General features: G+C 49.5%; 29 non-coding genes across 29 annotated transcripts; all 29 read right to left on the bottom strand.

Moving 5' to 3' along the window:
- Positions 1 to 218: 218 nt before the first annotated feature.
- Positions 219 to 337, bottom strand: LOC145016057 (5S ribosomal RNA). Its single transcript, XR_013666121.1, has one exon. It is a non-coding gene; the product is annotated as a 5S ribosomal RNA (ribosomal RNA).
- Positions 338 to 555: 218 nt separating this feature from the next.
- LOC145022591 (5S ribosomal RNA) lies at positions 556 to 674 on the bottom strand. Its single transcript, XR_013670713.1, has one exon. It is a non-coding gene; the product is annotated as a 5S ribosomal RNA (ribosomal RNA).
- Positions 675 to 892: 218 nt separating this feature from the next.
- LOC145026753 (5S ribosomal RNA) lies at positions 893 to 1,011 on the bottom strand. The gene has a single exon (XR_013674707.1). It is a non-coding gene; the product is annotated as a 5S ribosomal RNA (ribosomal RNA).
- A 218-nt stretch (positions 1,012 to 1,229) lies between these two features.
- On the bottom strand, positions 1,230 to 1,348 carry LOC145022292 (5S ribosomal RNA). The gene has a single exon (XR_013670425.1). It is a non-coding gene; the product is annotated as a 5S ribosomal RNA (ribosomal RNA).
- Positions 1,349 to 1,566: 218 nt separating this feature from the next.
- LOC145025847 (5S ribosomal RNA) lies at positions 1,567 to 1,685 on the bottom strand. Its single transcript, XR_013673841.1, has one exon. It is a non-coding gene; the product is annotated as a 5S ribosomal RNA (ribosomal RNA).
- Positions 1,686 to 1,903: 218 nt separating this feature from the next.
- On the bottom strand, positions 1,904 to 2,022 carry LOC145026173 (5S ribosomal RNA). The gene has a single exon (XR_013674162.1). It is a non-coding gene; the product is annotated as a 5S ribosomal RNA (ribosomal RNA).
- A 218-nt stretch (positions 2,023 to 2,240) lies between these two features.
- On the bottom strand, positions 2,241 to 2,359 carry LOC145016050 (5S ribosomal RNA). Its single transcript, XR_013666120.1, has one exon. It is a non-coding gene; the product is annotated as a 5S ribosomal RNA (ribosomal RNA).
- Positions 2,360 to 2,577: 218 nt separating this feature from the next.
- Positions 2,578 to 2,696, bottom strand: LOC145026735 (5S ribosomal RNA). Its single transcript, XR_013674690.1, has one exon. It is a non-coding gene; the product is annotated as a 5S ribosomal RNA (ribosomal RNA).
- Positions 2,697 to 2,915: 219 nt separating this feature from the next.
- On the bottom strand, positions 2,916 to 3,034 carry LOC145022580 (5S ribosomal RNA). The gene has a single exon (XR_013670702.1). It is a non-coding gene; the product is annotated as a 5S ribosomal RNA (ribosomal RNA).
- Positions 3,035 to 3,252: 218 nt separating this feature from the next.
- Positions 3,253 to 3,371, bottom strand: LOC145026752 (5S ribosomal RNA). Its single transcript, XR_013674706.1, has one exon. It is a non-coding gene; the product is annotated as a 5S ribosomal RNA (ribosomal RNA).
- Positions 3,372 to 3,589: 218 nt separating this feature from the next.
- LOC145022281 (5S ribosomal RNA) lies at positions 3,590 to 3,708 on the bottom strand. The gene has a single exon (XR_013670414.1). It is a non-coding gene; the product is annotated as a 5S ribosomal RNA (ribosomal RNA).
- A 218-nt stretch (positions 3,709 to 3,926) lies between these two features.
- LOC145025846 (5S ribosomal RNA) lies at positions 3,927 to 4,045 on the bottom strand. Its single transcript, XR_013673840.1, has one exon. It is a non-coding gene; the product is annotated as a 5S ribosomal RNA (ribosomal RNA).
- A 218-nt stretch (positions 4,046 to 4,263) lies between these two features.
- Positions 4,264 to 4,382, bottom strand: LOC145026172 (5S ribosomal RNA). The gene has a single exon (XR_013674161.1). It is a non-coding gene; the product is annotated as a 5S ribosomal RNA (ribosomal RNA).
- Positions 4,383 to 4,600: 218 nt separating this feature from the next.
- Positions 4,601 to 4,719, bottom strand: LOC145016037 (5S ribosomal RNA). The gene has a single exon (XR_013666118.1). It is a non-coding gene; the product is annotated as a 5S ribosomal RNA (ribosomal RNA).
- Positions 4,720 to 4,937: 218 nt separating this feature from the next.
- Positions 4,938 to 5,056, bottom strand: LOC145026734 (5S ribosomal RNA). The gene has a single exon (XR_013674689.1). It is a non-coding gene; the product is annotated as a 5S ribosomal RNA (ribosomal RNA).
- A 218-nt stretch (positions 5,057 to 5,274) lies between these two features.
- On the bottom strand, positions 5,275 to 5,393 carry LOC145025963 (5S ribosomal RNA). Its single transcript, XR_013673952.1, has one exon. It is a non-coding gene; the product is annotated as a 5S ribosomal RNA (ribosomal RNA).
- A 218-nt stretch (positions 5,394 to 5,611) lies between these two features.
- LOC145016032 (5S ribosomal RNA) lies at positions 5,612 to 5,730 on the bottom strand. The gene has a single exon (XR_013666117.1). It is a non-coding gene; the product is annotated as a 5S ribosomal RNA (ribosomal RNA).
- A 218-nt stretch (positions 5,731 to 5,948) lies between these two features.
- LOC145016026 (5S ribosomal RNA) lies at positions 5,949 to 6,067 on the bottom strand. Its single transcript, XR_013666116.1, has one exon. It is a non-coding gene; the product is annotated as a 5S ribosomal RNA (ribosomal RNA).
- Positions 6,068 to 6,286: 219 nt separating this feature from the next.
- LOC145022569 (5S ribosomal RNA) lies at positions 6,287 to 6,405 on the bottom strand. The gene has a single exon (XR_013670691.1). It is a non-coding gene; the product is annotated as a 5S ribosomal RNA (ribosomal RNA).
- A 218-nt stretch (positions 6,406 to 6,623) lies between these two features.
- Positions 6,624 to 6,742, bottom strand: LOC145026750 (5S ribosomal RNA). Its single transcript, XR_013674704.1, has one exon. It is a non-coding gene; the product is annotated as a 5S ribosomal RNA (ribosomal RNA).
- A 218-nt stretch (positions 6,743 to 6,960) lies between these two features.
- LOC145022270 (5S ribosomal RNA) lies at positions 6,961 to 7,079 on the bottom strand. Its single transcript, XR_013670404.1, has one exon. It is a non-coding gene; the product is annotated as a 5S ribosomal RNA (ribosomal RNA).
- A 218-nt stretch (positions 7,080 to 7,297) lies between these two features.
- On the bottom strand, positions 7,298 to 7,416 carry LOC145025845 (5S ribosomal RNA). The gene has a single exon (XR_013673839.1). It is a non-coding gene; the product is annotated as a 5S ribosomal RNA (ribosomal RNA).
- Positions 7,417 to 7,634: 218 nt separating this feature from the next.
- On the bottom strand, positions 7,635 to 7,753 carry LOC145026171 (5S ribosomal RNA). The gene has a single exon (XR_013674160.1). It is a non-coding gene; the product is annotated as a 5S ribosomal RNA (ribosomal RNA).
- A 218-nt stretch (positions 7,754 to 7,971) lies between these two features.
- Positions 7,972 to 8,090, bottom strand: LOC145016023 (5S ribosomal RNA). The gene has a single exon (XR_013666115.1). It is a non-coding gene; the product is annotated as a 5S ribosomal RNA (ribosomal RNA).
- A 219-nt stretch (positions 8,091 to 8,309) lies between these two features.
- LOC145026733 (5S ribosomal RNA) lies at positions 8,310 to 8,428 on the bottom strand. Its single transcript, XR_013674688.1, has one exon. It is a non-coding gene; the product is annotated as a 5S ribosomal RNA (ribosomal RNA).
- A 217-nt stretch (positions 8,429 to 8,645) lies between these two features.
- Positions 8,646 to 8,764, bottom strand: LOC145016018 (5S ribosomal RNA). Its single transcript, XR_013666114.1, has one exon. It is a non-coding gene; the product is annotated as a 5S ribosomal RNA (ribosomal RNA).
- Positions 8,765 to 8,981: 217 nt separating this feature from the next.
- Positions 8,982 to 9,100, bottom strand: LOC145016015 (5S ribosomal RNA). Its single transcript, XR_013666113.1, has one exon. It is a non-coding gene; the product is annotated as a 5S ribosomal RNA (ribosomal RNA).
- Positions 9,101 to 9,319: 219 nt separating this feature from the next.
- Positions 9,320 to 9,438, bottom strand: LOC145016011 (5S ribosomal RNA). Its single transcript, XR_013666112.1, has one exon. It is a non-coding gene; the product is annotated as a 5S ribosomal RNA (ribosomal RNA).
- Positions 9,439 to 9,656: 218 nt separating this feature from the next.
- Positions 9,657 to 9,775, bottom strand: LOC145016005 (5S ribosomal RNA). Its single transcript, XR_013666111.1, has one exon. It is a non-coding gene; the product is annotated as a 5S ribosomal RNA (ribosomal RNA).
- Positions 9,776 to 9,949: the final 174 nt, after the last annotated feature.

Genomic DNA, 9,949 nt, shown 5'->3' with positions numbered 1-9,949 from the left:
GAAATACTATCCATGCTTATTGTTTTTATGTCTTACAAGACGCAGAACCTCGTTTGCTTTCGGACGCGAGGCGTGGGACCCACGTGATGGATCGGCTCGGTTCGGGAAACAAGAAAACAATCAACATTGAACCGGAGGCCGCCCGAGCATGGATATAGCAAGAAAGAAAAAAAAAACGCACCTAAAACATAAAAAAACGCAGACGAGCAACGAAAAAGGGGGTGCAACACGAGGACTTCCCAGGGGGTCACCCATCCTAGTACTACTCTCGCCCAAGCACGCTTAACTGCGGAGTTCTGATGGGATCCGGTGCATTAGTGCTGGTATGATCGCACCCGAAATACTATCCATGCTTATTGTTTTTATGTCTTACAAGACGCAGAACCTCGTTTGCTTTCGGACGCGAGGTGTGGGACCCATGTGATGGATCGGCTCGGTTCGGGAAACAAGAAAACAATCAACATTGAACCGGATGCCGCCCGAGCATGGATATAGCAAGAAAGAAAAAAAAAACGCACCTAAAACATAAAAAAACGCAGACGGGCAACGAAAAAGGGGGTGCAACACGAGGACTTCCCAGGGGGTCACCCATCCTAGTACTACTCTCGCCCAAGCACGCTTAACTGCGGAGTTCTGATGGGATCCGGTGCATTAGTGCAGGTATGATCGCACCCGAAATACTATCCATGCTTATTGTTTTTATGTCTTACAAGACGCAGAACCTCGTTTGCTTTCGGACGCGAGGCGTGGGACCCACGTGATGGATCGGCTCGGTTCGGGAAACAAGAAAACAATCAACATTGAACCGGAGGCCGCCCGAGCATGGATATAGCAAGAAAGAAAAAAAAAACGCACCTAAAACATAAAAAAACGCAGACGAGCAACGAAAAAGGGGGTGCAACACGAGGACTTCCCAGGGGGTCACCCATCCTAGTACTACTCTCACCCAAGCCCGCTTAACTGCGGAGTTCTGATGGGATCCGGTGCATTAGTGCTGGTATGATCGCACCCAAAGTACTATCCATGCTTATTGTTTTTATGTCTTACAAGACGCAGAACCTCGTTTTCTTTCGGACGCGAGGCGTGGGACCCACGTGATGGATCGGCTCGGTTCGGGAAACAAGAAAACAATCAACATTGAACCGGAGGCCGCCCGAGCATGGATATAGCAAGAAAGAAAAAAAAAACGCACCTAAAACATAAAAAAACGCAGACGAGCAACGAAAAAGGGGGTGCAACACGAGGACTTCCCAAGGGGTCACCCATCCTAGTACTACTCTCGCCCAAGCACGCTTAACTGCGGAGTTCTGATGGGATCCGGTGCATTAGTGCTGGTATGATCGCACCCGAAATACTATCCATGCTTATTGTTTTTATGTCTTACAAGACGCAGAACCTCGTTTGCTTTCGGACGCGAGGCGTGGGACCCACGTGATGGATCGGCTCGGTTCGGGAAACAAGAAAACAATCAACATTGAACCGGAGGCCGCCCGAGCATGGATATAGCAAGAAAGAAAAAAAAAACGCACCTGAAACATAAAAAAACGCAGACGGGCAACGAAAAAGGGGGTGCAACACGAGGACTTCCCAGGGGGTCACCCATCCTAGTACTACTCTCGCCCAAGCACGCTTAACCGCGGAGTTCTGATGGGATCCGGTGCATTAGTGCTGGTATGATCGCACCCGAAATACTATCCATGCTTATTGTTTTTATGTCTTACAAGACGCAGAACCTCGTTTGCTTTCGGACGCGAGGCGTGGGACCCACGTGATGGATCGGCTCGGTTCGGGAAACAAGAAAACAATCAACATTGAACCGGAGGCCGCCCGAGCATGGATATAGCAAGAAAGAAAAAAAAAACGCACCTAAAACATAAAAAAACGCAGACGGGCAACGAAAAAGGGGGTGCAACACGAGGACTTCCCAGGGGGTCACCCATCCTAGTACTACTCTCGCCCAAGCACGCTTAACTGCGGAGTTCTGATGGGATCCGGTGCATTAGTGTTGGTATGATCGCACCCGAAATACTATCCATGCTTATTGTTTTTATGTCTTACAAGACGCAGAACCTCGTTTGCTTTCGGACGCGAGGCGTGGGACCCACGTGATGGATCGGCTCGGTTCGGGAAACAAGAAAACAATCAACATTGAACCGGAGGCCGCCCGAGCATGGATATAGCAAGAAAGAATAAAAAAACGCACCTAAAACATAAAAAAACGCAGACGAGCAACGAAAAAGGGGGTGCAACACGAGGACTTCCCAGGGGGTCACCCATCCTAGTACTACTCTCGCCCAAGCACGCTTAACTGCGGAGTTCTGATGGGATCCGGTGCATTAGTGCTGGTATGATCGCACCCGAAATACTATCCATGCTTATTGTTTTTATGTCTTACAAGACGCAGAACCTCGTTTGCTTTCGGACGCGAGGCGTGGGACCCACGTGATGGATCGGCTCGGTTCGGGAAACAAGAAAACAATCAACATTGAACCGGAGGCCGCCCGAGCATGGATATAGCAAGAAAGAAAAAAAAAACGCACCTAAAACATAAAAAAACGCAGACGGGCAACGAAAAAGGGGGTGCAACACGAGGACTTCCCAGGGGGTCACCCATCCTAGTACTACTCTCGCCCAAGCACGCTTAACTGCGGAGTTCTGATGGCATCCGGTGCATTAGTGCTGGTATGATCGCACCCGAAATACTATCCATGCTTATTGTTTTTATGTCTTACAAGACGCAGAACCTCGTTTGCTTTCGGACGCGAGGCGTGGGACCCACGTGATGGATCGGCTCGGTTCGGGAAACAAGAAAACAATCAACATTGAACCGGAGGCCGCCCGAGCATTGATATAGCAAGAAAGAAAAAAAAAAACGCACCTAAAACATAAAAAAACGCAGACGGGCAACGAAAAAGGGGGTGCAACACGAGGACTTCCCAGGGGGTCACCCATCCTAGTACTACTCTCGCCCAAGCACGCTTAACTGCGGAGTTCTGATGGGATCCGGTGCATTAGTGCAGGTATGATCGCACCCGAAATACTATCCATGCTTATTGTTTTTATGTCTTACAAGACGCAGAACCTCGTTTGCTTTCGGACGCGAGGCGTGGGACCCACGTGATGGATCGGCTCGGTTCGGGAAACAAGAAAACAATCAACATTGAACCGGAGGCCGCCCGAGCATGGATATAGCAAGAAAGAAAAAAAAAACGCACCTAAAACATAAAAAAACGCAGACGAGCAACGAAAAAGGGGGTGCAACACGAGGACTTCCCAGGGGGTCACCCATCCTAGTACTACTCTCACCCAAGCCCGCTTAACTGCGGAGTTCTGATGGGATCCGGTGCATTAGTGCTGGTATGATCGCACCCAAAGTACTATCCATGCTTATTGTTTTTATGTCTTACAAGACGCAGAACCTCGTTTTCTTTCGGACGCGAGGCGTGGGACCCACGTGATGGATCGGCTCGGTTCGGGAAACAAGAAAACAATCAACATTGAACCGGAGGCCGCCCGAGCATGGATATAGCAAGAAAGAAAAAAAAAACGCACCTAAAACATAAAAAAACGCAGACGAGCAACGAAAAAGGGGGTGCAACACGAGGACTTCCCAAGGGGTCACCCATCCTAGTACTACTCTCGCCCAAGCACGCTTAACTGCGGAGTTCTGATGGGATCCGGTGCATTAGTGCTGGTATGATCGCACCCGAAATACTATCCATGCTTATTGTTTTTATGTCTTACAAGACGCAGAACCTCGTTTGCTTTCGGACGCGAGGCGTGGGACCCACGTGATGGATCGGCTCGGTTCGGGAAACAAGAAAACAATCAACATTGAACCGGAGGCCGCCCGAGCATGGATATAGCAAGAAAGAAAAAAAAAACGCACCTGAAACATAAAAAAACGCAGACGGGCAACGAAAAAGGGGGTGCAACACGAGGACTTCCCAGGGGGTCACCCATCCTAGTACTACTCTCGCCCAAGCACGCTTAACCGCGGAGTTCTGATGGGATCCGGTGCATTAGTGCTGGTATGATCGCACCCGAAATACTATCCATGCTTATTGTTTTTATGTCTTACAAGACGCAGAACCTCGTTTGCTTTCGGACGCGAGGCGTGGGACCCACGTGATGGATCGGCTCGGTTCGGGAAACAAGAAAACAATCAACATTGAACCGGAGGCCGCCCGAGCATGGATATAGCAAGAAAGAAAAAAAAAACGCACCTAAAACATAAAAAAACGCAGACGGGCAACGAAAAAGGGGGTGCAACACGAGGACTTCCCAGGGGGTCACCCATCCTAGTACTACTCTCGCCCAAGCACGCTTAACTGCGGAGTTCTGATGGGATCCGGTGCATTAGTGTTGGTATGATCGCACCCGAAATACTATCCATGCTTATTGTTTTTATGTCTTACAAGACGCAGAACCTCGTTTGCTTTCGGACGCGAGGCGTGGGACCCACGTGATGGATCGGCTCGGTTCGGGAAACAAGAAAACAATCAACATTGAACCGGAGGCCGCCCGAGCATGGATATAGCAAGAAAGAATAAAAAAACGCACCTAAAACATAAAAAAACGCAGACGAGCAACGAAAAAGGGGGTGCAACACGAGGACTTCCCAGGGGGTCACCCATCCTAGTACTACTCTCGCCCAAGCACGCTTAACTGCGGAGTTCTGATGGGATCCGGTGCATTAGTGCTGGTATGATCGCACCCGAAATACTATCCATGCTTATTGTTTTTATGTCTTACAAGACGCAGAACCTCGTTTGCTTTCGGACGCGAGGCGTGGGACCCACGTGATGGATCGGCTCGGTTCGGGAAACAAGAAAACAATCAACATTGAACCGGAGGCCGCCCGAGCATGGATATAGCAAGAAAGAAAAAAAAAACGCACCTAAAACATAAAAAAACGCAGACGGGCAACGAAAAAGGGGGTGCAACACGAGGACTTCCCAGGGGGTCACCCATCCTAGTACTACTCTCGCCCAAGCACGCTTAACTGCGGAGTTCTGATGGCATCCGGTGCATTAGTGCTGGTATGATCGCACCCGAAATACTATCCATGCTTATTGTTTTTATGTCTTACAAGACGCAGAACCTCGTTTGCTTTCGGACGCGAGGCGTGGGACCCACGTGATGGATCGGCTCGGTTCGGGAAACAAGAAAACAATCAACATTGAACCGGAGGCCGCCCGAGCATTGATATAGCAAGAAAGAAAAAAAAAACGCACCTAAAACATAAAAAAACGCAGACGGGCAACGAAAAAGGGGGTGCAACACGAGGACTTCCCAGGGGGTCACCCATCCTAGTAGTACTCTCGCCCAAGCACGCTTAACTGCGGAGTTCTGATGGGATCCGGTGCATTAGTGCTGGTATGATCGCACCCGAAATACTATCCATGCTTATTGTTTTTATGTCTTACAAGACGCAGAACCTCGTTTGCTTTCGGACGCGAGGCGTGGGACCCACGTGATGGATCGGCTCGGTTCGGGAAACAAGAAAACAATCAACATTGAACCGGAGGCCGCCCGAGCATGGATATAGCAAGAAAGAAAAAAAAAACGCACCTAAAACATAAAAAAACGCAGACGAGCAACGAAAAAGGGGGTGCAACACGAGGACTTCCCAGGGGGTCACCCATCCTAGTACTACTCTCGCCCAAGCACGCTTAACTGCGGAGTTCTGATGGGATCCGGTGCATTAGTGCTGGTATGATCGCACCCGAAATACTATCCATGCTTATTGTTTTTATGTCTTACAAGACGCAGAACCTCGTTTGCTTTCGGACGCGAGGCGTGGGACCCACGTGATGGATCGGCTCGGTTCGGGAAACAAGAAAACAATCAACATTGAACCGGAGGCCGCCCGAGCATGGATATAGCAAGAAAGAAAAAAAAAACGCACCTAAAACATAAAAAAACGCAGACGAGCAACGAAAAAGGGGGTGCAACACGAGGACTTCCCAGGGGGTCACCCATCCTAGTACTACTCTCGCCCAAGCACGCTTAACTGCGGAGTTCTGATGGGATCCGGTGCATTAGTGCTGGTATGATCGCACCCGAAATACTATCCATGCTTATTGTTTTTATGTCTTACAAGACGCAGAACCTCGTTTGCTTTCGGACGCGAGGTGTGGGACCCATGTGATGGATCGGCTCGGTTCGGGAAACAAGAAAACAATCAACATTGAACCGGATGCCGCCCGAGCATGGATATAGCAAGAAAGAAAAAAAAAAACGCACCTAAAACATAAAAAAACGCAGACGGGCAACGAAAAAGGGGGTGCAACACGAGGACTTCCCAGGGGGTCACCCATCCTAGTACTACTCTCGCCCAAGCACGCTTAACTGCGGAGTTCTGATGGGATCCGGTGCATTAGTGCAGGTATGATCGCACCCGAAATACTATCCATGCTTATTGTTTTTATGTCTTACAAGACGCAGAACCTCGTTTGCTTTCGGACGCGAGGCGTGGGACCCACGTGATGGATCGGCTCGGTTCGGGAAACAAGAAAACAATCAACATTGAACCGGAGGCCGCCCGAGCATGGATATAGCAAGAAAGAAAAAAAAAACGCACCTAAAACATAAAAAAACGCAGACGAGCAACGAAAAAGGGGGTGCAACACGAGGACTTCCCAGGGGGTCACCCATCCTAGTACTACTCTCACCCAAGCCCGCTTAACTGCGGAGTTCTGATGGGATCCGGTGCATTAGTGCTGGTATGATCGCACCCAAAGTACTATCCATGCTTATTGTTTTTATGTCTTACAAGACGCAGAACCTCGTTTTCTTTCGGACGCGAGGCGTGGGACCCACGTGATGGATCGGCTCGGTTCGGGAAACAAGAAAACAATCAACATTGAACCGGAGGCCGCCCGAGCATGGATATAGCAAGAAAGAAAAAAAAAACGCACCTAAAACATAAAAAAACGCAGACGAGCAACGAAAAAGGGGGTGCAACACGAGGACTTCCCAAGGGGTCACCCATCCTAGTACTACTCTCGCCCAAGCACGCTTAACTGCGGAGTTCTGATGGGATCCGGTGCATTAGTGCTGGTATGATCGCACCCGAAATACTATCCATGCTTATTGTTTTTATGTCTTACAAGACGCAGAACCTCGTTTGCTTTCGGACGCGAGGCGTGGGACCCACGTGATGGATCGGCTCGGTTCGGGAAACAAGAAAACAATCAACATTGAACCGGAGGCCGCCCGAGCATGGATATAGCAAGAAAGAAAAAAAAAACGCACCTGAAACATAAAAAAACGCAGACGGGCAACGAAAAAGGGGGTGCAACACGAGGACTTCCCAGGGGGTCACCCATCCTAGTACTACTCTCGCCCAAGCACGCTTAACCGCGGAGTTCTGATGGGATCCGGTGCATTAGTGCTGGTATGATCGCACCCGAAATACTATCCATGCTTATTGTTTTTATGTCTTACAAGACGCAGAACCTCGTTTGCTTTCGGACGCGAGGCGTGGGACCCACGTGATGGATCGGCTCGGTTCGGGAAACAAGAAAACAATCAACATTGAACCGGAGGCCGCCCGAGCATGGATATAGCAAGAAAGAAAAAAAAAACGCACCTAAAACATAAAAAAACGCAGACGGGCAACGAAAAAGGGGGTGCAACACGAGGACTTCCCAGGGGGTCACCCATCCTAGTACTACTCTCGCCCAAGCACGCTTAACTGCGGAGTTCTGATGGGATCCGGTGCATTAGTGTTGGTATGATCGCACCCGAAATACTATCCATGCTTATTGTTTTTATGTCTTACAAGACGCAGAACCTCGTTTGCTTTCGGACGCGAGGCGTGGGACCCACGTGATGGATCGGCTCGGTTCGGGAAACAAGAAAACAATCAACATTGAACCGGAGGCCGCCCGAGCATGGATATAGCAAGAAAGAATAAAAAAACGCACCTAAAACATAAAAAAACGCAGACGAGCAACGAAAAAGGGGGTGCAACACGAGGACTTCCCAGGGGGTCACCCATCCTAGTACTACTCTCGCCCAAGCACGCTTAACTGCGGAGTTCTGATGGGATCCGGTGCATTAGTGCTGGTATGATCGCACCCGAAATACTATCCATGCTTATTGTTTTTATGTCTTACAAGACGCAGAACCTCGTTTGCTTTCGGACGCGAGGCGTGGGACCCACGTGATGGATCGGCTCGGTTCGGGAAACAAGAAAACAATCAACATTGAACCGGAGGCCGCCCGAGCATGGATATAGCAAGAAAGAAAAAAAAAACGCACCTAAAACATAAAAAAAACGCAGACGGGCAACGAAAAAGGGGGTGCAACACGAGGACTTCCCAGGGGGTCACCCATCCTAGTACTACTCTCGCCCAAGCACGCTTAACTGCGGAGTTCTGATGGCATCCGGTGCATTAGTGCTGGTATGATCGCACCCGAAATACTATCCATGCTTATTGTTTTTATGTCTTACAAAACGCAGAACCTCGTTTGCTTTCGGACGCGAGGCGTGGGACCCACGTGATGGATCGGCTCGGTTCGGGAAACAAGAAAACAATCAACATTGAACCGGAGGCCGCCCGAGCATTGATATAGCAAGAAAGAAAAAAAAACGCACCTAAAACATAAAAAAACGCAGACGGGCAACGAAAAAGGGGGTGCAACACGAGGACTTCCCAGGGGGTCACCCATCCTAGTACTACTCTCGCCCAAGCACGCTTAACTGCGGAGTTCTGATGGGATCCGGTGCATTAGTGCTGGTATGATCGCACCCGAAATACTATCCATGCTTATTGTTTTTATGTCTTACAAGACGCAGAACCTCGTTTGCTTTCGGACGCGAGGCGTGGGACCCACGTGATGGATCGGCTCGGTTCGGGAAACAAGAAAACAATCAACATTTAACCGGAGGCCGCCCGAGCATGGATATAGCAAGAAAGAAAAAAAAACGCACCTAAAACATAAAAAAACGCAGACGAGCAACGAAAAAGGGGGTGCAACACGAGGACTTCCCAGGGGGTCACCCATCCTAGTACTACTCTCGCCCAAGCACGCTTAACTGCGGAGTTCTGATGGGATCCGGTGCATTAGTGCTGGTATGATCGCACCCGAAATACTATCCATGCTTATTGTTTTTATGTCTTACAAGACGCAGAACCTCGTTTGCTTTCGGACGCGAGGCGTGGGACCCACGTGATGGATCGGCTCGGTTCGGGAAACAAGAAAACAATCAACATTGAACCGGAGGCCGCCCGAGCATGGATATAGCAAGAAAGAAAAAAAAAACGCACCTAAAACATAAAAAAAACGCAGACGGGCAACGAAAAAGGGGGTGCAACACGAGGACTTCCCAGGGGGTCACCCATCCTAGTACTACTCTCGCCCAAGCACGCTTAACTGCGGAGTTCTGATGGGATCCGGTGCATTAGTGCTGGTATGATCGCACCCGAAATACTATCCATGCTTATTGTTTTTATGTCTTACAAGACGCAGAACCTCGTTTGCTTTCGGACGCGAGGCGTGGGACCCACGTGATGGATCGGCTCGGTTCGGGAAACAAGAAAACAATCAACATTGAACCGGAGGCCGCCCGAGCATGGATATAGCAAGAAAGAAAAAAAAAACGCACCTAAAACATAAAAAAACGCAGACGGGCAACGAAAAAGGGGGTGCAACACGAGGACTTCCCAGGGGGTCACCCATCCTAGTACTACTCTCGCCCAAGCACGCTTAACTGCGGAGTTCTGATGGGATCCGGTGCATTAGTGCTGGTATGATCGCACCCGAAATAGTATCCATGCTTATTGTTTTTATGTCTTACAAGACGCAGAACCTCGTTTGCTTTCGGACGCGAGGCGTGGGACCCACGTGATGGATCGGCTCGGTTCGGGAAACAAGAAAACAATCAACATTGAACCGGAGGCCGCCCGAGCATGGATATAGCAAGAAAGAAAAAAAA

This window comes from Lactuca saligna, chromosome 1 (assembly GCF_052625555.1).
Source record: "Lactuca saligna cultivar CGN05327 chromosome 1, ASM5262555v1, whole genome shotgun sequence".
Classification (NCBI taxonomy): Eukaryota; Viridiplantae; Streptophyta; class Magnoliopsida; order Asterales; family Asteraceae; genus Lactuca; species Lactuca saligna.
The sequence above is the reverse complement of the archived record's forward strand: the minus strand, read 5'-3'. Positions and strand labels throughout refer to the sequence as shown.